The sequence below is a fragment of the Balaenoptera borealis genome (assembly GCF_965194805.1).
Source record: "Balaenoptera borealis genome assembly, chromosome: 1".
Taxonomy (NCBI): Eukaryota; Metazoa; Chordata; class Mammalia; order Artiodactyla; family Balaenopteridae; genus Balaenoptera; species Balaenoptera borealis.
The window spans coordinates 92,732,396-92,759,883 of NC_138860.1; positions in this window are offsets into that span (position 1 = coordinate 92,732,396).

A 27,488-nucleotide genomic window follows, 5' to 3' on the forward strand; every position below is an offset into this window, starting at 1 on the left:
CCTGGCACACAGTAGGGACTTGGTAATTGAATAATGTGCCTCCAAATTCTCAGAAGGAGAATGGAAATTTTAATCCAATATTCCCAGTGTTTTTAATTAAAATGGAGTCATTCGTTTGGAATTCAGGGGTTGCAGACTGGACCAATGGATCAGGTCTGGTGCAGTGAAAAGTTTTGTTTGGCAAGTTTTAAAATTGGAAAATTTCACATGAAAACCTGGATTTCTGGCTTCTCATGGAAAATGTGAAGTTCTGCAACCCTGAGTCTGCATTCCCATGTGGAGAGGGAGTGGGTGGAGGCTGCCACCATTCCGGGGAACCCTCCTGCCCTCTCCCCTGCGGCACCACCACCCCTATCCTATTACAGCCTCCCTCAGCTGGGGCACTACCTGTTTACACACTTTCCAACTTCATTTGCTCGTCTTGGCCACGCTTGAGGTGATCACAGTGAGGAGAGCAGAGCTCAGAGGACTCCAGGTGCAGCCCTTTCTCAAACCCACGCTCTCCCCCTGCGCTCCTTCCGGTGCTCGGGCTTCCAACTCCCATGACTGATCTTTCTCTTTCCATGCAGATATGTTGGCCCCTTCTCAACACCGCCCTTTCCTTATGATTACTCCCCCTCCAGGCAACAAGAAAACGACTGAATGACAATTACTGTGACATCTGATACAAGGGCAATTTCCCTCTGGTTAGCCAACCCCGGGATGGAACAAAACTGCACATTCTTTGCATACCTTTAGCGTGACTGAGGGTGATCCTGTAGTGAAGTCTTTGCTGATTCCGAGATCAGGACATTCAAAAGTGAAGGCACAGGGGGCTCAAACATCATAGTGTACGGTGGCTTTCAAGCCCACTTCGTTCTTTTTATACCTGCGTTCCTTTCATTATACTTTTATTTATTTATTTATTTTATTATTATTATTTTTTTATAATGAAGCTGCTTTTCTTTTTTTTTTAATTTAGGGAAGGCTCTTATTTATTTATTTATTTTTATATTTATTTTTGGCTGTGTTGGGTCTTCGTTTCTGTGCGAGGGCTTCCTCTAGTTGCGGCAAGCGGGGGCCACTCTTCATCGCGGTGCGCGGGCCTCTCACTGTCACGGCCTCTCTTGTTGTGAAGCACGGGCTCCAGACGCGCAGGCTCAGTAGTTGTGGCTCACGGGCCTAGCTGCTCCGCGGCATGTGGGATCTTCCCAGACCAGGGCTCGAACCCGTGTTCCCTGCATTCGCAGGCAGATTCTCAACCACTGAGCCACCAGGGAAGCCCTATTTATTTATTTTTTTACCAAGTGAACTCTTACATGGGGCCTGATCAAACCAGAGCTTCACCTGGCAGTACCTTCTTGGATTCCTGGGGGCACAGAGATCGCAGATTGAAAAACACTGGTCTAATCACACTGTCTCTTTTACAAATCAGGAGGCAGAGGCCTGGAGTGGGACAGCGGCCTCTCCAAGCTCACGGAGGGAGGAGCTGGCAGAGTGGATTCAGAGACGCCTCATGCCGGGTCTGGCACGCTTTGCCCCGCAGCGTGCTGTCCTCAGGGCAGCTCCCACAGCAGCAGCACTAACAGCTGGACCCCTGGGTGTCACTCCTGCTGAACCGGAGCCTTCACCTTACAGCACTCAAGTGGGGTCTCCGTCTAGCTGAGTGACGGCACTTCGGGAAGTGTCACTGAGTTTCTGAGTTTGGGGTTCGTACAGTCTGAAAGCTGCTGCCTCCCCGGAGCAGCCAGCCCCCCAGATGGCCCTAGCGACCCTGCGTCCTGGTGTTCACACCCTTGTGCAGTGCCCGCCCACACTCTGCTAGCTTGGTCTTTGGCCCAGTGGAATATGGCAGAAGTGACGGGTGTCACGTCTCAGATTAGGTTAAAAAGACACAGCAGCTGGCATTTCTCTTTCTCTCTCTGTCTTCTGTCTCTCTCATCACTCACTCTGGGAAGAAGCTCTGTTGAGAGTAGCCCTATGAAGAGTCTCATGGTGAGACACTGAAGTCCACTGCCCAACGGCCACTGGAGGGCGCTCCAAAGCATGTCCTGCAGCCGTAGTCATGGGTACAGGGACTGCTGCCCTGGCTGACAGACAGCGTGACAGAAACCCTACAAGAAAATATGAGCCAGAACCCCCCAGCTCTGCTCCCAGATTCCCGACCCCCAGAAGCTCTGATATAGCCAAAGTCTGTTGTCTTAAGCGGCTGAGTTGTGATGTGATTTGCTACCCAGCCCTAGATAACCTTTACGCAGCAGCACTGCAGTGATGTGGGGTGATGGGCATCTTTAGGAAGACTTCCAAATCCAGGCAAAAACGTAAATGTCTGGCTTCCTATAGCTTCAATTATCCTGACGACGTGAATCAAAGCCAGGATTAGAGTGTTATTTCATTAGATTTAACCAAAATATATATATTTGTGGGATTTGGGAGGAGGTTTAAAAAATGAACTACACGTGGAACTAAAGACGGAGGTTTTTTTAAAAACTGAGGTATATTTCTTATAACAGAAAATTCATCCTTTTTTAAATAAATTTTTATTGGAGTATAGTTGATCTACAATGTTGTGTTAGTTTCAGGAGTACAGCAAAGTGAATCAGTTATACATATACATATATCCACTCTTTTTTAGTTTCTTTTCCCATATAGGCCATTACAAAGTATTGAGTAGAGTTCCCCATGCTATATAGTAGGTTCTTATTAGTTATCTATTTTATATATAGTGGTGTGTATATGTCAGTCCCAACCTCCCATTTATCCCTCCCCCCACCCCCACCAGTAACCATAAGTTTGTTTTCTGCATCTGTGACTCTATTTCGGTTTTGTAAATAATTTCATTTGTATTATTTTTTCAGATTCCACATATAAGCGATATCATGTGATAAAATTTATCCCTTTAAAGTATACAATCTTTATTGTCGTTTTTATTGTACTCACTGTGCTGTGCAACTATCACCTTTATCTAACTCTAGAACAATTTCATCACTCCAAAAATACGACTCTTATCTGTTCTTCCCATTTCCTGACAACCACTAATCTACTGTCTGTCTCTATGGCTTTGCCGATTCTGGACATTTCATAGAAACAGAATCATACAGTGTGTCCTTTTTTATTTGGCTTCTTTCACTAAGCACAATGTTTTCAAAGTTCATCCATGTTCTATCATGTATCAGTACTTCATTCCTTTTTATTGTTGAATAATATTTCATTGTATGGATATACCACATTTTATTTATCCATTGATCGGCTGATGGGCATTTGGGCTGTTTCCACTTTCTGACTACTCTGCATAATGTTGCCATAAATGTGTGTGTGTTTACACATTTTTGCATGAACATATATTTTTAGTTCTTTTGGGTATATACCTAAGAGTGGAATTGTAAGATCATATGGTAACTCTATGTTTAACTTTTTGAGGAACTGCCAAACTGTTTTCCACAGTGGCTGCACCATTTTACATTCAAGTGGGTATTTTTAACCTAGTAAACAGTCTAATGACTATACAAAAAGGGAACTTCAAAATATGCATAAAATTGAGACATTTTATGTCTCAATTTTATAGAGAAATTTATTTCATTATATTTGAGTCTCTGCTTCTGACTTTTCATTATTTAGCATTTCATTTGGCATTGCACAGACTCAGGACTAGTGGTTATAGTTGAGACTGCTAGTTGTACCCTGACATCCATTCTTCCTTCTAAGTAATTGAACCCTTGGTTTTAAGCTGGTACTTCATAAAGGGGAGAATTCTCAGCTTCCTATGCAGATAAGTATATCCATTGACTAAGTTCTGATAAATGAGATGTAATCAGAAGTTTGGTATGTGACTTCCAAGAAATACCCTCACAGGGAGGAGACATGTCCTTTTTCCTCTTCCCCTCTTCTGCTAGCTGGAATGCAGATGCAATGGCTGAGCTCAAGCTGACAGTTTTGGACCAGGAGGTGGTGGCTCTGTGCTAAGGAAGCCAAAGCAAGAAAATAGAAGATGCCTGTGTGCTTGACGTGGCAGAACCCTAAACTAGTCATGGATTGACCATCTTCAGACTTTTTAAATGTGAGTTAAAAATAAATTTTTATCTTATTTAAACTATTGCTATTCGGTGTTTCTGGTTATATACAGCTGAACTTAAACCTGAAAAACCAAGTGCTTAAGAGTAGTGATTAAAAGTACAGTCTTTGGAGACTAACAGACCTGAATTCAAATCCTTGAAAGTTTTCTCTTCCTCACTTCCCCGATCCAATCATAGTCAATACCTATAATTTTACCTCTTTACTCTCTCTCAGTTTTTTTCCATCTCCAACATTGCCTCCAAGCCACCATTGTCTTTCTCTTAGACTTCTAAAATAGCCAACAATGGTCATCCATCTCCACTCTTGCCACTCTTCAACGTGTTCTCCATACAGCACTCAGTGTGATCTTCTGAAACTATAATTTAGGTCCTGTCACTTTGCTTAAAACTCATCAATAGCTTTCCATTGATCTTAGGATAAAGACTAAAATCCTCAAAGGCCTTGCGGGTTCTGACCTCTTTCTTCTTCAGGCTCTTCTGGACCCATGCACCTCTCTTTCTGTTCACTTCGGCCTCACTGACCTTCTTTCGATTCCTTGACTAGGTCATGCTGAATCCCACCACAAGCTTTGAACATGAGCCTGCTCCTTTCCGGGGTGATGAAACCAGGGTGATGTGCTGGGGTACTGCCAACAGCACACAGGACAGTAGACAGAGGCTCTGCACTTAGCAGCACCCCAATCCTAAGACAAGCCAGGTGAAGATGGGCTCCATGAGGTCTCCATGCCCTAGTCTCTTGGGATCCAAGCCAGGCCTGTGCTGGGCCAAAGGAGAGAGTCTACTGATAAAGGTGGTCATGCAGGAGTTCATCCCACCAGGGCCTGGCCTCTGACCCCGTGAGCAGCACTTGCCCCCTGTGCTGGGGGCCTATTTGAGGGCCATTCTTGTCGCCTCCCCTAATCAAAGTTCATTCAGTCCCAACATTCACAGTCTTCCCCCATGCCCTCCCCTGGATCCTACCAGAAGCAGTAATAAATTACACCAGAGCTCTCTCTTCCCTACGTCTTTCTAGGTCATTTCCTGGAGGGATGAGGGGAAGACAGGTGATGAGTAGCAGACCTAGAAGACACAGGGGTGCTCTGCTGCTGGGACATAACCAGGAGCCGCCTTGCCTTGCCCACCACTGAGCCAGAAGCATCCTCCTGGCCCTGTCAGCATGACTGGAGACATAATTTGCAGACTCCTCATTAAAAAATTATTAAACATTTCAAGATGGTGACAGCAGAGCTTTGAACCAAGCACAGGGCCCTTTTGAGCACAAGGTTCTGCGAGACTATACAGGTCACACACCCAGGAAGTCAGTTCTGCCTTGCAAGTCCATGATGTTACGATAGCTGCCAAGTGAGACTGCCAGAGAGACTCTGAGTGAGCAGGAGAGTCTCCTGGGCCCATGTTTATGCTTGGGATGACAACAGAAGGAGGAGTGAAGGCGGAGGGTTGGATAGTCATGGGCAAAACTTTGTGGAAGGCAGAGCCTGAGTGTCTGCATGCCCATTTGCCGCTTGCCCAGGATTGAGCCTGTTATACATATCACCTCCTCATGTTGGTGGCCTGTCCTCATGGACGTCCCCATTTATCATGATGGGGTGGGGAGAACACAAGTTCTGCTGCTTGCTGGCTGGGTGAGACTGTAACACCCATGAGATGTCCCTCTTCTGCTTGGATTTTTGATATCTGTGATCTCTCTTTATCCCAGCTGAAATTACTCTTCTCCATAGGATCAGGGCTCTGAGAATTCCACACTTAAGGGGCAAACCAAACAACAGGCATATTTATTACCAAGGATGGGCTATTGGGTACCTGATCGTGGGACTGGGAATGTTGTATACCCACTCACCTGTACACTGCTTTCCCCAGCAAACACATAGATCTCTCTCTCTCTCTCTCTCACACACACACACACACACACACACGACTTACCTTTACCCAAGTCTCTTTTGGAGACAGGTTACAAGTCCATTAAAAAAAGTGAGGTCATGCTATGCTCTGAATGTTTATGTCCCCTAAAATTCATATTAGAAACCCTAACCCCCCAAGTGATGGTATTTAGAGGTGGGGTCTTTGGGAGGTGATTAGGTCATGAAGGAGGAGCCCTCATGAACGGGATTAGTGCCCTTATATAAGTGACCCCAGGGAGCTCTCTTGCCCTCTTTCTGCCATATGAGGAGACAAGATGTCAGTCTGCAACCTGGAAGAAAGCCCAAGGCCTGGACCTGATTCTTGGGCCTTGAGCCTCCGGAACTGTGAGAAATAAATATCTCTTGTTTATAAGCCACCCAGTGTGTGGTGTTTTGCTATAGCAGCCTGAATGGGATTATAGAGGTCAGAGGGTGATGTGGGGTATACAGTGCTCCTCCTCCCTGGGATACCTCTCTCCTCACTCACTCCCACCAAATCTTTGTGAAATTCTACCATCCCTCCCAAAAAGAAAACTAACAAAATGAAACCACCCAAAAGCTCAACGCAGCCTCCCTCACATTCCCCCATCCAAGGGGTGGCTGTGGCCTTTTCGAAGGAGTCCATATGATTTGGGGTCAGCCCCAAAATGAAACCTGTGCTTGTATTGAGGGATTGTAGTTCTCCAGAAACACTTTGAGAGAACTGAGGATGTGAGAGGGCTATACCCATGTGGAATATTTACAAGACATCATTTCACATGGTCCACAATTTTCAAGATATAACAAAAATCAAACACTCAATTATTGGTCACAGCACAATAGTAAAGAAAAGAGGCCCACTAGCTTCCCAAACAAAGATCGTATTCAGCTTCCCGATCACACATGTTGAAATCTCCATTCCCTCATAACACTTGAAGCTGCTTCAGCCCATTATGGGGCCAGGGATCACTCCCTCTGGAGGCTTAGACAAACAGCCAAGTTCCTTAGGTGAAGGTCATCATCGGATTTGTTTCCCTACCAGATGGTTTCCAACCACCTAGATGTCATCCCTCCCAGCTCCAGGCCTGCAGCTGGAGTGACCACTCTTGCAGCCAATTTCACTTTGTCTCTTGTGAGCCTCACCCTTGGCAAGTCTTCCCAAGAAAAGTGAAACTTGATGATGGAATTTAAAGTCTTTAGAAATGGGAAATCAAGTTAGGAAGCACATAACAAGTGCTGGGTAACAGGAATGGATGAATGAATGAATGAATGAATGAATCTAACGCATGAGCCAACAACTTCACTAATAAGGGGGGAAAAAAAACTACATTTCAGGGTTTTTCATGTTTGTTCCTCAGCACACCTATTGGAGCATCAACTGACGGGTTTGTTAACAGTGCAAATTTCTGGGTCCTACCCCAGACCCACTGGATCAGAATCTTTGGGAGAATTTGCTGGATCCGGCATTGCTAGCAAACTCCTCAGGGAGTTTCGTGGGTTTACAGAGTTGGACTAGCAGTGTGCCACAGGCACTGTAGCCTCGAGAATTCTGGACCAAATACTGTCAGGGAGTTCTGCCATCATGATTAATATCAAGCGGTTCCTTTTCTTGAATAGCGGTCTGGGGAAATATTAACAGATACTCACTTTGGTTTGTGGGCTGAGCTAAAGCAAAGAAAAGCCTAGAAGAGCCAAAGGACTCATAAAAGTGCATGAAATATGCTACTTTGCATCTCCTCAGTGAAAGAGAGCTCAGCGCCACTATGACCCAGAGAAAAACAGATGATGTTTAACAATGCATTAAAATGATGCCTGGTTCCTAGTAATTTCACAGGGAGCCCCGAATTTCACTTCACGCAGACAGCAAGCAGAGTGGGGAAAAAAAGAGGTGCTAGTGGCTCCGGAGCACTCTGATCTCAGAAAAAGACAGGAGGGTTTTCCTTGAACAATTACTCTCTTGCAAATACCAACGGCCAGCTACAGAGCTGACGTCTAGACTCAACAGAATGTCGCTATCAGAGGAAAGGTCTGTAAGGAATAAACCCCTGAGACGTTACACAGTTCAGTTGCATTCAGTAGAGCTTGCTTCCCATAATTTACCTTCTTGAATAAAAATTCATCGCTGCTCCACAAAGGGACCATCTGTAAGGAGTTCCCAGAATCTCAAAGGAATTTCCATGCTGACCAGTGTCCTCACTTTATTCAGAAGCTTTGGGGACACAAGTTGCAAGTTCTTACTTGCTAGACAGAAAAAAAGCACTGATTTCTTAACTGCTAGGGAGCAGAATATTGTGGAGTTTCATAAAGTCATAAAGTTTCTACTGAAGACTCTCTCACCTGTTCTTTGCACTGCCAATTAATTCTCCATCACCCCTTCCACTCCCTCACCTCGATCCTACCCTTTCTTCTGTGGACTTCTCACTTTGGACAAAATTGGGAAATAAGTGAGCTTCGTCTGCAGAGCTCCTCTCTTGCTCCCACTTCCCTGCCTCTCCCCAGGGCTGGAAACCCTCATCTCTCCCTCCATTTTTGGCCTCCATCCCTAGCAGGGGCCTGCCCAGAGCCTGAGCCTGGGCTCATCCTGAGAGGCTCACAGCCTCTTCCATACTGCTCTCCACCAGATTTCATGAAGACACAGTCTAACTGTTAGTGACTGAGGCTGGCTTACCATCCTCTTTACATGGATGACTTCTAAATCACCCACTACCCTGGCTGTCAATCTTCATCTCAGCAACTCAACTACTCATGCCAACAGGTGATCTTGAAAATGGGGCCAAGTTAAACCAGCCTCCTCCTTTCCTAGGAACATCCTCCTGATTCCACTCTTGGGTACTGGAGACAATGTGAAGCAGGGGGATTTGATCTTTGGACCCTGTCTTCCATAATCTTCTCTTCATACTCCCCTCCTCCGAGCTCTTTTTTTTTTTAATTTAATTTTATTTATTTTTTTATACAGCAGGTTCTTATTAGTCATCAATTTTATACACATTAGTGTATACATGTCAATCCCAATCGCCCAATTCACCACACCACCACCCCCACCCCCCTGCGGCTTTCCCCCCTTGGTGCCCATACGTTTGCTCTCTACATCTGTGTCTCAACTTCTGCCCTGCAAACCAGTTCACCTGTACCATTTTTCTAGGTTCCACATATGTGTGTTAATATACGATATTTGTTTTTCTCTTTCTGACTTCACTCTGTATGACAGTCTCTAGATCCATCCATGTCTCAACAAATGACCCAATTTCGTTCCTTTTTATGGCTGAGTAATATTCCATTGTATATATGTACCACAACTTCTTTATCCATTCGTCTGTCGATGGGCATTTAGGTTGCTTCCATGACCTGGCTATTGTAAATAGTGCTGCAATGAACATTGGGGTGCATGTGTCTTTTTGAATTATGGTTTTCTCTGGGTATATGCCCCGTAGTGGGATTGCTGGGTCATATGGTAATTCTATTTTTAGTGTTTTAAGGAACTTCCATACTGTTCTCCATAGTGGCTGTATCAGTTTACATTCCCACCAACAGTGCAAGAGGGTTCCCTTTTCTCCACACCCTCTCCAGCATTTGTTGTTTGTAGATTTTCTGATGATGCCCATTGTAACTAGTGTGAGGTGATACCTCATTGTAGTTTTGATTTGCATTTCTCTAATAATTAGTGATATTGAGCAGCTTTTCATGTTCCTCTTGGCCATCTGTATGTCTTCCTTGGAGAAATGTCTATTTAAGTCTTCTGCCCATTTTTTAATTGGGTCGTTTGTTTTTTTAATATTGAGCTGTGTGTGCTGTTTATATATTTTGGAGATTAATCCTCTGCCTGTTGATTCATTTGCAAATATTTTCTCCCATTTGAGAGTTGTCTTTTCGTCTTGTTTATAGTTTTGCTGTGCAAAAGCTTTTAAGTTTTATTAGGTCTCATTTGTTTACTTCTGTTTTTATTTCCATTGCTCTAGGTGGTGGGTCAAAAAAGATATTATTGTGATTTATGTCAGAGTGTTCTTCCTATGTTTTCCTCTAAGAGTTTTATAGTATCCAGTCTTATATTTAGGACTTTAATCCATTTTGAGTTTATTTTTGTGTATGGTGTTAGGGAGTGTTCTAATTTCATTCTTTTACATGTAGCTGTTCAGTTTTCCCAGCACCACTTTTTGAGGAGACTGTCTTTTCTCCATTGTATATCCTTGCTTCTTTTGTCATAGATTAGTTGACCATAGGTGCATGGGTTTATCTCTGGGCTTTCTATCTTGTTCCATTGATCAATATTTCTGTTTTTGTTCCAGTACCATATTGTCTTGATTACTGTAGCTTTGTAGTGTAGTCTGAAGTCAGGGAGCCTGATTCCTCCAGCTCTATATTTTTCCCTCAAGATTGCTTTGTCTATTCGGGGTCTTTTGTGTCTCCATACAAATTTTAAGAATTTTTGTTCTTGTTCTGTAAAAAATGCCATTGGTAATTTGATAGGGATTGCATTGAATCTGTAGATTGCTTTGGGTAGTATAGTCATTTTCACAATATTGATCCTTCCTATCCAAGAACATGCTATATATCTCTACATCTGTTTGTGTCATCTTTGATTTCTTTCATCAGTGTCTTATAGTTTTCTGAGTACAGGTCTTTTACCTCCTTAGGTAGGTTTATTCCTAGGTATTTTATTCTTTTTGTTGCAATGGTGAATGGGATTGTTTACTTAATTTCTCTTTCTGATCTTTCGTTGTTAGTGTATAGGAATGCAAGAGGTTTCTGTGCATTAATTTTGTATCCTGTGACTACCAAATTCATTGATTAGCTTTAGTAGTTTTCTGGTGGCATCTTTAGGATTCTCTCTATATAGTATCATGTCATCTGCAAACAGTGACAGTTTTACTTTTTCTTTTCCAATTTGAATTCTGGGGCTAGGACTTACAAAACTATGTTGAATAATAGTGGCAAGAGTGGACATCCTTGTTTTGTTTCTGATCTTAGAGGAAATGCTTTCAGTTTTTCACCATTGAGAATGTTTGCTGTGGGTTTGTTGTATATGGCCTTTATTATGTTGAGGTAGGTTCCCTCTATGCCCACTTTCTGGAGAGTTTTTATCATAAACGGGTGTTGAATTTTTTAAAATTAATTAATCAATGTATTTATTTTTGGCTGACTTAGGTCTTTGTTGCTGCGTGTGGGCATTCTTTAGTTGCAGCGAGTGGGGGCTACTGTTCATTGCAGTGCACGGACTTCTCATTGTGGTGGCTTCTCTTGTTGCAGAGCACAAGTTCTAGGCACACAGGTTTCAGTAGTTGTGGCATGCAGGCTTCAGTAGTTGTGGTTCACAGGCTATAGAGCGCAGGCTCAGCAGTTGTGGCACATGGGCTTAGTTGCTCCTCTGCATGTGGGATCTTCCTGGATCAGGGCTCAAACCCGTGTCCCCTGCATTCACAGGTGGATTCTTAAACACTGAACCACCAGGGAATCCCTGGGTGTTGAATTTTATCAAAAGCTCTTTCTGCAGCTATCGAGATGATCATATGGTTTTTATTCTTCAATTTGTTAATAGGGTGTATCACATTGATTGATTTATGTATATTGAAGAATCCTTGCATTCCTGGGGTAAATCCCACTTGATCATGGTGTATGATCCTTTTAATGTGTTGTTGGATTCTATTTGCTAGTATTTTGTTGAGGATTTTTGCATCTATATTCATCAGTGGTATTGGTCTTTAATTTTATTTTTTGTGGTATCTCTGTCTGGTTTTGGTATCGGGGTCATGGTGGCCTTGTAGAATGTGTTTGGGAGTGTTCCTTCCTCTGCAATATTTTGGAAGAGTTTGAGAAGGATGGGCGTTAGCTCTTCTCTAAATGTTTGATAGACTTCACCTGTGAAGCCATCTGGTCCTGGACTTTTGTTTGTTGGAAGATTTTTAATCACAGTTTCAATTTCATTACTTGTGATTGGTCTGTTCATATTTTCTATTTCTTCCTGGTTCAGTCTTGGAAGGTTATACCTTTCTAAGAATTTGTCCATTTCTTCCAGGTTGTCCATTTTATTGGCATAGAGTTGCTTGTAGTAGTCTCTTAGGATGCTTTGTATTTCTGTGGTGTCCGTTGTGACTTCTCCTTTTTCATTTCTAATTCTATTGATTTGAGTCCTCTCCCTCTTTTTCTTGATGAGTCTGGCTAAAGGTTTATCAATTTCATTTATCTTCTGAAAGAATCAGCTTTTAGTTTTATTGATCTTTGCTATTGTTTTCTTTGTTTCTATTTCATTTATTTCTGCTCTGATCTTTATGATTTCTTTCCTTCTGCTAACTTTGGGTTTTGTTTGTTCTTCTTTCTCTAGTTCTTTTAGGTGTAAGGTTAGTTTGTTTATTTGAGATTTTTCTTGTGTCTTGAGGTAGGCTTGTATTGCTATAAACTTCCCTCTTAGAACTGCTTTTGCTGCATCCCATAGGTTTTGGATCATCGTGTTTTCATTGTCATGTGTCTCTAGGTATTTTTTGATTTCCTCTTTGATTTCTTCAAAGATCTCTTGGTTATTTAGTAACGTATTGTTTAGCCTCCATGTGCCTGTATTTTTTATGTTTTTTTTCCCTGTAATTGATTTCTAATCTCATAGTCTTGTGGTCAGACAAGATGCTTGATATGATTCCAATTTTCTTAAATTTACTGAGGCTTGATTTGTGACCCCAGATGTGATCTATCCTGGAGAATGTTCCATGTACACTTGAGAAAAAAGTGTAATCTGTTGTTTTCAGGTGGAATGTCCTATAAATATCCAGTAAATTTATCTGGTCTATTGTGTTTTTTAAAGCTTGTTTCTCCTTATTAATTTTCTGTCTGGATTATCTCTCCATTGATGTAAGTGAGGTGTTAAGTCCCCCACTATTATTACGTTACTGTCAATTTCCTCTTTTATATGTGTTAGCATTTGCCTTAAGTATTGAGGTGTTCCTATGTTGGGTGCATATATATTTATAATTTTTAGATCTTCTTCTTGGATTGATTCCTTGATCATTATGTACTGTCCTTCTGTGTCTCTTGTAACAGTCTTTATTTTAAAGTCTATTTTATGGGATATGAGTATTGCTACTCCAGCTTTCTTTTGATTTCCATTTATGTGGAATATCTTTTTCTATCCCCTCACTTTCAGTCTGTATGTATCCCTAGGTCTGAAGTGGGTCTCTTATAGACAGCATATATATATGGGTCTTGTTTTTGTATCCATTCAGTGAGCCTGTGTCTTTTGGTTGGAGCATTTAATCCATTCACATTTAAGGTAATTATCGATATGTATGTTCCTATTACCATTTTCTTGATTGTTTTGGGTTTGTTTTTATAGGTCCTTTCCTTCTCTTGTATTTCCCACTTAGAGAAGTTCCTTTAGCATTTGTTATAGAGCTGGTTTGGTGGTGCTGAATTCTCTTAGCTTTTGCTTGTCTGTAAAACTTTTGATTTCTCCATTGAATCTGACTGAGATCCTAGCTGGGTAGAGTAATCTTGGTTGTAGGTTCTTCCCTTTCATCACTTTAAATATATTGTGCCACTCCCTTGTGGCTTGTAGAGTGTCTGCTGAGAAATCAGCTGTTACCCTTACGGGAGTTCCCTTGTATGTTATTTGTTATTTGTTCCTTGTTGCTTTTAATAATTTTTCTTTGTTTTTGATTTTTGTCAATTTGTTTACTATGTGTCTCAGCATGTTTTTCCTTGGGTTTATCCTGACTGGGACTCTCTGTGCTTCCTAGACTTGGGTGGCTATTTCCTTTCCCATGTTGGGGAAGTTTTTGACTATAATCTCTTCAAATATTTTTTCGGGCACTTTCTCTCTCTCTTCTCCTTCTGGGACCCCTATAATGAGAATGTTAGTGCATTTAATGTTGTTCCAGAGGTCTCTCAGGCTGTCTTCATTTCTTTTCATTCTTTTTTCTTTATTTTGCTCTGCGGCAGTGAATTCCACCATTCTGTCTTCCAGTTCATTTCTCTGTTCTTCTGCCTCAGTTATTCTGCTATTGATTCCTTCTAGTGTATTTTTCATTTCAGTTATTGTATTGTTCATCTCTGTTTTTTTTTTTAATTCTTCTGGGTGTTTGTTCTTTAACTCTTCTAGATCTTTTTTTTTTAGCATAAATTTATTTATTTTTATTTATTTATTTTTGGCTGTTTTGGGTCTTCATTGCTGTGTGCAGGTTTTCTCTAGTTGTGGCAAGCGGGGGCTACTCTTTGTTGCAGTGCACAGGCTTCTTATTGCAGTTTCTTGTCTTGTTGCAGAGCATGGGCTCTAGACACATGGGCTTCAGTAGTTGTGGCTCGTGGGCTGTAGAGTGCAGGCTCAGTAGTTGTGGTGCACAGTCTTATTTGCTCCACGGCATGTGGGATCTTCTCAGACCAGGGCTCGAACCCATGTTCCCTGCATTGGCAGGTGGATTCTTAACCACTGCACCACCAGGGAAGTCCCTCTTCTAGATCTTTGTTAAATATTTCTTGCATCTTGTCGATCTTTGCCTCCATTCTTTTTCTGAGGTCCTGGATCATCTTCACTATCATTATTCTGAATTGTTTTTCTGGAAGTTTGCCTATCTCCACTTTATTTAGTTGTTTTTCTGGGGTTTTATCTTGTTCCTTCATCTGGTACATAGTCCTCTGCCTTTTCATTTTGTCTGTCTTTCTGTGAATGTGGTTTTCGTTTCACAGGCTGCAGGATTGTAGTTCTTCTTGCTTCTGCTGTCTGCCCTCTGGTGGATGAGGCTATCTAAGAGGCTTGTGCAAGCTTCCTGATGGAAGGGACTGGTGGTGGGTAGAGCTGGGTGTTGCTCTGGTGGGCAGAGCTCAGTAAAACTTTAATCTGCTTGTCTGTTGATGGGTGGGGCTGGGTTCCCTCCCTGTTGGTTGTTTCACCTGAGATAACCCAGCACGGAAGCTACAGGCTCTTTGGTGGGGCTAATGGTGGACTCTGGGTGGGCTCATGCCAAGGAGTACTTCCCAGAACTTCTGCTGCCAATGTCCTTGTCCCTGTGGTGAGTCACAGCCACCCCCCTCCTCTGACGGAGACCCTTCAACACTAGCAGGTAGGTCTTGTTCAGTCTCCTAAGGGGTCACTGCTCCTTCCCCCTGGGTCCTGATGAGCACACCACTCTGTGCGTGCCCTCCAAGAGTGGAGTCTCTGTTTCCCCCAGTCCCGTCGAAGTCCTGCAATCAAATCCCTCCAGCCTTCAAAGTCCAATTCTCTGGGGTTCGTCCTCCCATTGCCGGACCCCCAGGTTGTGAAGCCTGACGTGGGGCTCAGAACCTTCACTCCAGTAGGTGGACCCTTGTGGTATAAGTGTTCTCCAGTTTGTGAGTCACCCACCCAGCGGTCATGGGATTTGATTTATTTTGATTGTGCCCCTCCTACCATCTCATTGAAGCTTTTCCTTTGTCTTTGGATGTGGGGTATCTTTCTTGGTGAGTTCCAGGGTCTTCCTGTCGATGATTGTCCAGCAGTTAGTTGTGATTCTGGTGCTCTCGTAAGAGGGAGTGAGCACACATCCTTCCACTCTGCCATCTTGAACCAGTCGCCAGTGTGAATTTAAAATAATTCTCATGGACATTTGCACTTTAATACTTCTCGGTATTTGTAAATGAAAGTTAATTCCTGCTTGAAAAAAGGCAGACATCAGTAGATAGGATGAATAAGTATTTTGAGGTGCAAAGAAACAGGTTGTTCACTTGACCTTAGAGGCTTGTGGAAAGTAGAATAGGCCAATCACAGCACTTATCATACTGTATTGTAATAATCTGTTTACTTGTTTGATGTCTCCTCTTTGATGTAGCACTTGAGGGCAGGGACCATACTTATTTCTCTCTATATATCTTTCTATATCTAGACAACTGTCACGTTAAATATTTGTTGAGCAAGTGAATAAAGCAATGATCAAAGGAATGGAGAAGGGGGTGAAATGAGTCTACCAGAGTATGACTAATGTAAATAATAGTCTCATCACCTTGAACTTAATCAAAGTCTTAATGGAGGCTTGCCAAGAAGCAGTAGCTCTTGGAGGTATGAAATGTTGAGCTGCATTCATAAATGGCAGCAAGACCTTTCTATTCCTGCAGGCCCTTACAGACAAGATGCTAACGCCTCTCAATTTTACACACAGACTATATGGACTAATCATTTGAAATAGAATGCTTTAACTCTAATGTAAAAGTAGTTTGGTATTTTTTATCAGGTAAAATACCAAATTCCAAATATTAATTGTCCCTGTTTATTGAATATCTGTTGTTCAGAATGCCCAAAAAAGTAGCTTTCTACCCATTCCTGGACATAAACCATATGATTTGAACAGGATTTGCCATTTTCTTTTAGATTCCACCCCACTGGCCATAGTGATTGTTTCAGAAGTCAGTATCTAACCTAAGCCAGACCAATCATATCACCCCTCTTTCTTGGCCACAACAGTTTATTCAGATCTAGACATGAACCAAGTTTAAGATGAGCCAATGAGAGCCCTTCGCTGGGGCTACTTGGAGAGTCTCAGATCTGTGGGAGTGGAGATATGAGCCTGTGGATTGACCACACTGCCCACTGTGCAGAAGGAGCTGTTCTCAGCAGGAGAGATGGACACCAACTTGAAGAGAAGCAGAATCAGAGATGGCTTGATGGGTCTCCTTGGGTCCTTCCTGCAGTATGTGAAACCTCTGTCTCTCAGAAAGTTTGAATAGGTTTCTGTCATCTGAAGAGACCTAACTCACTCAGCTTGATGCTCCAGACTCAGTAATTTCAGATGAGGTTAATGCTATTCGTGATCTAAAAAGATGATTTTCTTGCATTTTCATGAGTTAATCATTGTCCTCATGCAATCATTAGCATCCAGATGCTAAAACAAGTAGTTCTCCATGTAATTCAACTCCTTGTGGAACCAAACACGAATGACTTATTTTCAAAATTCAGTTTTGTTTGTTTTGAAAAATACAGCTTTATTTTTTGTGTCCTTGCAACATTTTATTTTGATGGTTGAGGAATTCACTTTAAAACTTTCAAATGACTCTTGTCTGCATTAAAATATTTCCTAGACTATGTCAGTCAAATCTTGATTTCTGTTTTTTTATGTATATTTTGTCCTCTAGGAACTTCTGCAGCTGGCTGCTTCAGCTTAGCTACTTTACAAAAAAAAATGATATTCTTTTTTCTTTTGATTAAAATACATACAGAAACTGTTTGAGCTGTTCCCCTCCTCTCATGGATTTCTTAGCTCTGTGCCACACATTTCTGTTTCATTTCAGTGAAAGACAGGAGAAAACAAGAAGTAGTGAAATAAATAATGCTGAGATACAAAGGACATAATTTTTTTGTTTGCCTACAAGATTAATGTCGCTATCAGTTATTGAAACTACCAAGAAAGCTAACTCAATCTTAGGCAGAATAATGAAAGAATACAACAAGGAAGATGATTGATAGTTTTTTACTTTTCATTTTTCAGCTCCATGTACACTATTATGATATGCAATTCAGAATGCTATGTCTGAGGAGTGATATTCACAGCTAATTGATGAAGGTCCAGTATCTAGGAAGTTACAGATCTGAAGTCTGTGACATTTTGAGGAATGGGTGAGAACACAGAGGATGAGCCAGAAAAGAAAATAAACTGTAGGAAAGTGAATACTATGTTCCTGTCCGATGGAAGAGAGTAACTACTTATCAAGGATCTTACAGAGGGGATTCGGGCAGAGTGTGACGATTTAGACTTGTAGAATCCCTTCTGCCTTCTCTTCAGTTGCGGATAGCACAGCATAGAGAAGGGCAAGTAAAGACCAGGGCTTGGACCCTAGCTCCGCCACATGTTATTTACGTAGTTCTGGGTAAGTTTTTAACCTTGGAGAGTATCTACTTCTTCACATGTTAAAATAGCAATACTAATATTAAACCACTGTGATTTTTGTGACAATTAAATATGATAAGGCAAGCATCACCCAAATACTCCCAAGTCATTCAGTGTCTGGGTCCTTCACCCTTTCCTTTTGTCCAGGTATAATTTTCAAAAGTTAAAAACAGGTCTCTCATACAGATATAAAATGTACACACATCAAAGACTTATGTAACTCATTGATGAGGGAAGCACCAGAATGGCAAAGCTATTTCAAAGGCTTGTAGTAGAGACAGAAATATTTACAGTCACTTAAATAAAGACTGATGACTAAGATTGCTTGATTTGTGACAAAACTGGTTAATGATCCACAGGGCAACAAAACAGTAACCTTTGGGGAGTGTCTTTTCTTTGGCTGGAAATAATTTTCATTTCTATGTGTAGGGGAGGAAAAAATATTTTCCTCCACCCATCTTAGATTATGCAGCTGAAGCTCTGTAAATGAGACTGGCCAAAGAGAGATTAACAGGAGAAAAACAAACAGAAGTTTATTAGCCTGTGAATCATGCTTACACATGGGAGTACCCAGAGATGAGTAATTCAGAGGGGTGATTAGAACTTGGATTTATATATCATGTTAGGGTAAAACAAAGGAAAAGGGGTTTGGGGATTCTGGGTGGTTGGGGGGTCGGGAGGGGAGGAGGCAAGTAATGGGAAGGTGACCAAGAAAAGCATGGTAAGTAAGGGTCATTTCATAAAGTTGTTTTCTACATCTTCCTGATCTGATAGGGAGATACTTTTTGCAAACTAAAATTTCCTTCATAAGTGTTAACTTCCTTTACAAAAGGAAAACTTGTGCTCTGCTTTTAGAATTTTTCTTGCATCTGCTGGTTCTCAGTGGTCTATAGCTCAAAATAATCCGTTTGTCGAAGAGACGTACTTTGGAGTAGCATCTTCTTCTAGACATACTTTGTTTTGTTTTGTGTGTGTGTGTGTGTGTGTGTGTGTGTGTGTGTGTGTTTTAAAGAGACACTTATTTTCTACATAGATTTTTTAATATAAATTTATTTATTTATTATTTATTTAGTTTTGGCTGTGTTGGGTCTTCGTTGCGGTGGCCAGGCTTCTCATTGCGGTGGCTTTTCTTGTTGCAGAGCATGGACCCTAGGAGCACAGGCTCAGTAGTTGTGGCGCACGGGCTTAGTTGCTCTGCAGCATGTGGGATCTTCCTGGACCAGGGTTCGAACCTGTGTCCCCTGCATTGGCAGGTGGATTCTTTTTTTTTTTTTAACATGTTTATTGGACTATAATTGCTTTACAATGGTGTGTTAGTTTCTGCTTTATAACAAAGTGAATCAGTTATACATATGTTCCCATATCTCTTCCCTCTTGCATCTCCCTCCCTCCCACCCTTCCTCTCCCACCCCTCTAGGTGGTCACAAACCACCAAGCTGATCTCCCTGTGCCATGCAGCTGCTTCCCACTAGCTATCTATTCCACGTTTGGTAGTGTATATATGTCCATGTCACTCTCTCACTCCGTCACAGCCTACCCTTCCCCCTCCCCATATCCTCAAGTCCATTCTCTAGTAGGTCTGTATCTTTATTCCCATCTTACCCCTAGGTTCTTCATGACCTTTTTTTTTTTTCTTAGATTCCATATATATGTGTTAGCATATGGTATTTGTTTTTCTCTTTCTGACTTACTTCACTCTGTATGACAGACTCTAGGTCCATCCACCTCACTACAAATATCTCAATTTCGTTTCTTTTTCTGGCTGAGTAATATTCCATTGTATATATGTGCCACATCTTCTTTATCCATTCATCCAATGATGGACACTTAGGTTGCTTACATGTCCTGGCTATTGTAAACAGAGCTGCAATGAACATTTTGTTACATGACTCTTTTTGAATTATGGTTTTCTCAGGGTATATGCCCAGTAGTGGGATTGCTGGGTCGTATGGTAGTTCTATTTTTAGTTTTTTAAGGAACTTCCATACTGTTCTCCATAGTGGCTGTATCAATTTACATTCCCACCAACAGTGCAAGAGTGTTCCCTTTTCTCCACACCCTCTCCAGCATTTATTGTTTCTAGATTTTTTTGATGATGGCCATTCTGACTGGTGTGAGATGATATCTCATTGTAGTTTTGATTTGCATTTCTCTAATGATTAATGATGTTGAGCATTCTTTCATGTGTTTGTTGGCAATCTGTATATCTTCTTTGGAGAAATGTCTATTTAGGTCTTCTGTTCATTTTTGGATTGGGTTGTTTGTTTTTTTGTTATTGAGCTGCATGAGCTGCTTGTAAATCTTGGAGATTAATCCTTTGTCAGTTGCTTCATTTGCAAATATTTTCTCCCATTCTGAGGGTTGTCTTTTGGTCTTGTGTATGGTTTCCTTTGCTGTGCAAAAGCTTTGAAGTTTCATTAGGTCCCATTTGTTTATTTTTGTTTTTATTTCCATTTCTCTAGGAGGTGGGTCAAAAAGGATCTTGCTGTGATGTATGTCATAGAGTGTTCTGCCTATGTTTTCTTCTAAGAGTCTGATAGTGTCTGGCCTTACATTTAGGTCTTTAATCCATTTTGAGTTTATTTTTGTGTATGGTGTTAGGGAGTGTTCTAATTTCATACTTTTACATGTACCTGTCCAGTTTTCCCAGCACCACTTATTGAAGAGGCTTTTCTCCACTGTATATTCTTGGCAGGTGGATTCTTAACCACTGTGCCACCAGGGAAGTCCCTCTAGACATACTTTGGAGTAGCATCTAGCTCTATGTGTGAACCTGGCCATATTATGGTGTTCGATTATTCAATCTAACATGAATCTAGGGGTTGCTATGAAAGTATTTTGCAAATGTGGTTAACTTCCACAATCAGTTGACTTTGTGACTTTGTACTCCTTATATCAGCCAAAAGTTGTTTGCATTGCAGTCAGATAAGAATCATCTTCAGCAAGTTAACCTCCACCCTTCCAGAGTTGTAAAATACCCTAATCAATAGTAAATCATGGGCCCTGGTGGTTCAGTGGTTAAGAGTCCGCCTGCCAATGCAGGGAACATGGGTTTGAGCCCTGGTCCGGGAAGATCCCACATGCCGCGGAGCAACTAAGCCTGTGCACCACAACTACTGAGCCTGTGCTCTAGAGCCCACGGGCCACAGCTACTGAGCCCACGTGCCAGAACTACTGAAGCCCGTGTGCTTAGAGCCTGTGCTCTGCAACAAGAGAAGCCACCAGAGTGAGAAGCCTGCGCACCACAACAAAGAATAGCCCCCACTCGCCCCAACTAGAGAAAGCCTGCACGCAGCAACGAAGACCCAATGCAGACAAAAATAAATAAATTTTAAAAGAATTGTAAATCTTGAGTAAAACACTTACATGCCTCCAGAGGATGAGATAATCCTTGGGTGGAGCTGGTGGTGCTTCAGGATGACACTCATAGGACATGCAGTCATCCTATTGCCTATTTCCAAATTGTTGATCTTTTTTTCCTTACTACTTTAATAGACAAACTGTCTCAAGCTCTATCCCACAAAAGTCCAATTCCATTCTCAATTTTCCGAGGATTCCTGGGGTCTTAGATTCTTCTGGCCACTTCGATTTCCTGCCTGTGATGGATAGCTCTATGTGTGAAGCTGGGCAGATTATGGTACTCGATTATTCAATTGAACATGAAACTAGGGGTTGCTCTGCAGGTATTTTGCAGATGTAGTTAATATCCACAATCAGTTGACTTTGTGACTTTATGTCGATAATGTGAGTGGGTCTGATCCAATCAGATGAAAGGCCTTAAGAGCACAATTGAAGTTTCCCCAAGGAAGAAGGAAATCTGCCTCGGTTTCCAGTCTGTTGGTCTGTCCATAGATTGTGGACCTGACAGCTCCCAAAATCACATAAGCCAATTTCTTGAAAATTTATTTATATAAAGTATATATATATATTTCAATTTTCAATATATATTGAATCCTCAATATATATATTGAAATATATATAAATATATTTCTCTCTCTATATATATATATTTATATTTCTCTCTCTCTCTCTATATATATATGTTTAGCTACTAGTTCTGTTTCTCTTGTCAGCCCTCTTGCTCCCTGTGGCTGCCATCCTCACTCTGCACCAGTTTGCTCAATGCATGGACACTACCAAACTTCACTAATCTAAGGCTGGGTGTGTCAATAACTTTAACAGAAACATTGGGGATAATGGAGGAAAATACAGCAAAGCAGACAACTGAACTACTGGAAATCATTTTTCTTAACGGTCGGCTGTCAGCACAAGAGGATTTCCCACTGATCAGCATTTCCTCGATTCCAAACTGCTACTGTGTTGTAACACATTCTTTCCTAAAATCTGTCTTCCTTAGCTGTCTTCTTGGATGCTGGGCCTCTAAACTTCAATCTCTTGCAACTGCCAAAAGAAAACACACACACACAAAAAGAAGAAAACTCACAATCGTCACCATTCTATTACACAAAGAATATAAATTCCATGGAGGCAGGAAACTGGGTCTGTTTTATTTCCTGATGTATCCCAAGCACCAAAAACAATAACTTGTAGTAAGGCATTCATGACTTGTCCAATGAATTGAGTGAATTAGTGTGTACAAATCATTCTTCTCCCAATGAGTCCCATTCTAGTTTAGCACCAAATGGGCTATTTTGCATAACTAAAGAATCCATGAACAATCTTTGCAGAATAAAATGTCTGCTATGGTTAGCAGTAGGTAGGTGTGATGGTCAGTTTTACATACCAGTTTATCTTGGCTACAATCTCCAGTGATTCAAACACCAATGTAGGTGTTGCTGTGAAGGTATTTTGAAGATGTGATTAAGGTGCACAGTCAGTTGATTTTGTAAGGGAGACTATCGCTTAGCTATTCTGGGTGGGCATGACTCAATAATTTAAAAGGTTTAAGAACAGAACTGAGGCTTCTTTGAGAAGGTAAAATTCTACCTGTGATAGCAGCTTCAGCTCACGCCCAAGAGTTCCAGCCTGCCCCTCCAGAAGGCATGCATCCTGGATTTCAGACTTAACTCATCAGACCCCACAATTGTGTAAGCCAGTTCCTTATAATAAATCTCTTAATATATATCTCCTGCTGGTTGTTTCTCTGGTTGAACCCTGACTGATACAATAGGTTGTAGGGTTGGTGGCCACGGTAATATTCTTTAAGACAATTTTCCCCTTTTTCATGTGTAAAGACCCTGGAATTGTACCTAACATATAATGAGCATTAATTAAATGGTAACTATCATTACTATTCTAGAACTCAGAGATAACCATCTAAATCCAGGATTTATTTTGATTTCGCCAGACTTTGAAGTTCTGGTTATTTCTGTCAGAAAATCTTCCCACATGTAATTGACAAATGGTTAACTAAAGGATAGTCCAGATCACTGCAATCATTCATTTTCAATGTGACACAGCACGATTTAGGAATACATTTTTTTCTCTGATAAAATATGTTTAGTTAGTAGAATCCCAGAGGCAGTAACCTGTAGAACCATGTAATGGATATCTATCGCCTTTAATTGCCCTTGTCTTTTAAACTGAACCTCTCCACATTTTGGTATTTCCCACATTGTGAGTTGTGCCTTCCTAAGGAAGATTTTTCTTTTTCATCCTTGTATTTCCTACCTCCTTGCCAGAGGACAAACATGTGACTGAGATCCCATAGGTCATGGCTGCCCGAGTGAGATGGGGTTTGGAGTGAGTTCCATGCGGTTGGGCGTGGGTACCACCCTGGGCTGGGATGGTAAGGGTGGTGGCAACTCCCTCATCACAAGTCTGTGGCTGTAGGAATCATTCTTGGAAATCTGGCCTAGAACCCAATGCTCCAGGCCTCCCAACAATTCTGTGAGTTATCCAGTATCTCGTAATAAACCCCTTGCTATTCTAACTGACAGGAGTGGATTGACTATGAGTAACTAAACACCCTGAATGATACAAATGACTTGGGACATGGAAGATGATTTATACAACTTTGCTGAATTAATTATATATTTCCTATTTAAATTTATTTTAAATTATAAATGTAAATTGTACCCATGGGGGAAAATTTTCTAAAAGTTCAGGTGGGCATGAAGTGAAAAATAAGTCTCCACCACACTTCCCACCCATCTCACAACATCCAGTCTGACTCCAAGGGGCAACAACCACTAGCAATTTTGGGGTTCATTCAGAAAACATTGGTGTATACACACACACACACACACCCTACATTTTTAAAACTCAAAAGGAACTTAATATTCTCTTCTGTAACTTGATTTTTTTCTTACTTGATAGTATATCTTAGATGTCTTATTATTTTTAAAAATTAATTTATTTATTTATTCATTTTAGCTGCTCTGGGTCTTCGTTGCTGTGCGCAGGCTATTCGTTGTGGCATGCGGGCTTCTCTAGTGGCTGCACGCGGGCTCTAGAACACCCAGCCTCAGTAGTTGTGGTGTGTGGGCCTAGTTGCAGTATGCAGGATCTTATTTCCCTGAAAAGAGATCGAACCCGGGACCCCTGCATTGGGAGCATGGAGTCTTAACAACTGGAACACCAGGGAAGTCCCTAGATATCTTTTTTTTTAATTTTTGAATTTTATTTTATTTATTTATTTTTTATACACCAGGTTCTTATTAGTTATCTATTTTATACATGTTACTGTATGTACGTCAATCCCAATCTCCCAGTTCATCCCACCCCACCCCATCTCCACTTTTCCCCCTTGGTGCCCATATGTTTGTTCTCTACATCTGTGTCCCTATTTCTGCCTTGCAAACTGGTTCTTCTGTACCATTTTTCTAGATTCCTAGATGTCTTTTAAAAATCATACATATAGATCTATTTCATTATTTTAATGATTATGTGGTAATCTAGTATATGAATATTTTAATTTATTTAAACAGCCCTATTGATGGACATTTATGTTGTTACCAACTTCCTGCTCTTCCAATGCTGCTACAACATCTACTATAAGTTGGTACAATGATGTGTCTATGTGCACACACACACACGCACACACTTGCACATTTGTGCAAGTTTATCTATAGAATAAATTCCGAAAAGTGGAATCAAAACATCAAAGAGTATACAAATTTTAAATGTTGATAGATATTGACAAATTCCCCTCCAAAAATGTTACTGAAATATATTTTACACTCAGCAGTTTTCCCTCCAAGCATTAATGAGCTTTAAACTGTAGCAGCTGGATTTTTTTTGTTTGGTTGTTTTTAGAATTTTGCCTCAAACATTGCTTTCTGGGTTTATTTGCCTACTCAAACAAAAGAGCAGAAGCAAGGAGATGAAAATGAGACAGAATGGAAGGGGAGACAGATAGGCTTAGACCCAAGAGCTGAGGAAAGCACAGCCTAAGAAGCAAGGTTCAGGCAAAGAAGCTTGTGTTTGCAACATGGAGACCAGGAAATGGGTTCCTCAGACAAGAGGGCAGTCTGCAGGACTTGCTTCAAATCTTCAAATGTAGTGCTGCAGACACAATAGACTTAATTATGTGAAATATTTCAGTGCATATGATATAGGAGCTACATGAAAGCAACCTACACTTAACGTGTCATTTCCCAGGATGTGATCCAGTATTCTGTAATGTGAACAAAACAAGCTATGTGTGTTCCATGCCTTTGGTGAGACACCTGAAGCCTGGATTGTATAAAATGCTGTTACTGAACTCAGGTTCGGCTGCTCACCACTTGAAAGCCAATACTTGTGACACAAGTGTTGGTTGGAAATGAAAGGTTGCCTTATTCAGGAGGCTGGAAGCCTGGGGAGAAGGCAGACTCATGTCCAAGAACCAACTCTGAATATTTTGCTTGACTATAAAAGTTTTGAAAGGGAGAAAGGGGAAGGTAATTGCAGTTAATCCTTTGGGGAGGGGGTCAGAAATTTCATTATCTTCCACTGTGTGCAGACTTTCTTCTGACTGGCTGGTGGTGAGGTAACAGGGTGGTACTCCAGGATTCTTGTGCTCAGCCTGAAGTTACCATCCTCCACCTGGGTGGTGGCCTTAGTTCTCAAGACCAAAGGTGTTGGTATGTAGATCCCTTGAGGAGGAACCAAGATCCTGCTTTATTGCTGCACTACTCTTTCTTGATTGCTCCTCCTTTGTTCCTGCATTCCCTCACTTTTCTGATTAGCAACTGTTTGAATCTGCCCTTTGGAACTCCAGGAAGGTCACGGAGGCTGAAAGAAGCCTATTTCCTACAGACAATAAATGAGGGAGAGGGCAGACAGCAGAAGAAAGAAGAACTACAATCCTTCAGCCTGTGGAACAAAAACCATATTCACAGAAAGACAGACAAGATGAAAAGGCAGAGGTCTATGTACCAGACAAAGGAACAAGATAAAACCCCAGAAAACAACTAAATGAAGTGGAGAGAGGCAACCTTCCAGAAAAAGAATTCAGAATAATGATAGTGAAAATGATCCAGGACCTCGGAAAAAGAATGGAGGCAAAGATCGAGAAGATGCAAGAAATGTTTAACGAAGACCTAGAAGAATTCAAGAACAAACAAACAGAGATGAACAATACAATAACTGAAATGAAAACTACACTAGAAGGAATCAGTAGCAGAATAACTGAGGCAGAAGAACGGATAAGTGACCTGGAAGACAGAAAGGTGGAATTCACTGCTGCAGAACAGAATAAAGAAAAAAAAATGAAAAGAAATGAAGACAGCCTAAGAGACCTCTGAGACAACATTAAATGCAACAACATTCTCATTATAGAGGTCCCAGAAGGAGAAGAGAGAGAGAAAGGACCAGAGAAAATATTTGCAGAGATTATAGTCAAAAACTTCCCTAACATGGGAAAGGAAATAGCCAACCAAGTCTAGGAAGCGCAGAGAGTCCCCTACAGGATAAACCCAAGGAGAAACATGCCGAGACACATAGTAATCAAACTGGCAAAAATTAAAGACAAAGAAAAATTATTAAAAGCAGCATGGGAAAAACGACAAATAACATACAAGGGAATTCCCATAAGATTAACAGCTGATTTCTCAGCAGAAACTCTACAAGCCAGAAGGGAGTGGCATGATATACTTAAAGTGATGAAAGGGAAGAACCTACAACCAAGATTACTCTACCCGGAAAGGATTTCATTCAGATTCGATGGAGAAATCAAAAGCTCTACAGACAAGCAAAAGCTAAGAGAATTCAGCACCACCAAACCAGCTCTACAACAAATGCTAAAGGAACTTCTCTAAGTGGGAAACACAAGACAAAAAAAGGACCTACAAAAACAAACCCAAAACAATTAAGAAAATGGTCATAGGAACATACATATCGATAATTACCTTAAATGTGAAAGGATTAAATGCTCCTACCAAAAGACAGGCTCGCTGAATGGATACAAAAACAAGACACATATATGCTGTCTACAAGAGACCCACTTCAGACCTAGGGACACATTCAGACTGAAAGGGAAGGGATGGAAAAAGATAATCCATGCAAATGGAAATCAAAAGAAAGCTGGAGTAGCAATACTCATATCAGATAAAATAGACTTTAAAATAAAGAATGTTACAAGAGACAAGGAAGGACACTACATAATGATCAGGGGACCAATCTAAGAAGAAGATATAACAATTATAAATATATATGCACCCAACATAGGAGCACCTCAATACATAAGGCAACTGCTAACAGCTAGAAAAGAGGAAATGGACAGTAACACAATAATAGTGGGGGACTTTAACACCTCACTTACACCAATGGACAGATCATCCAAA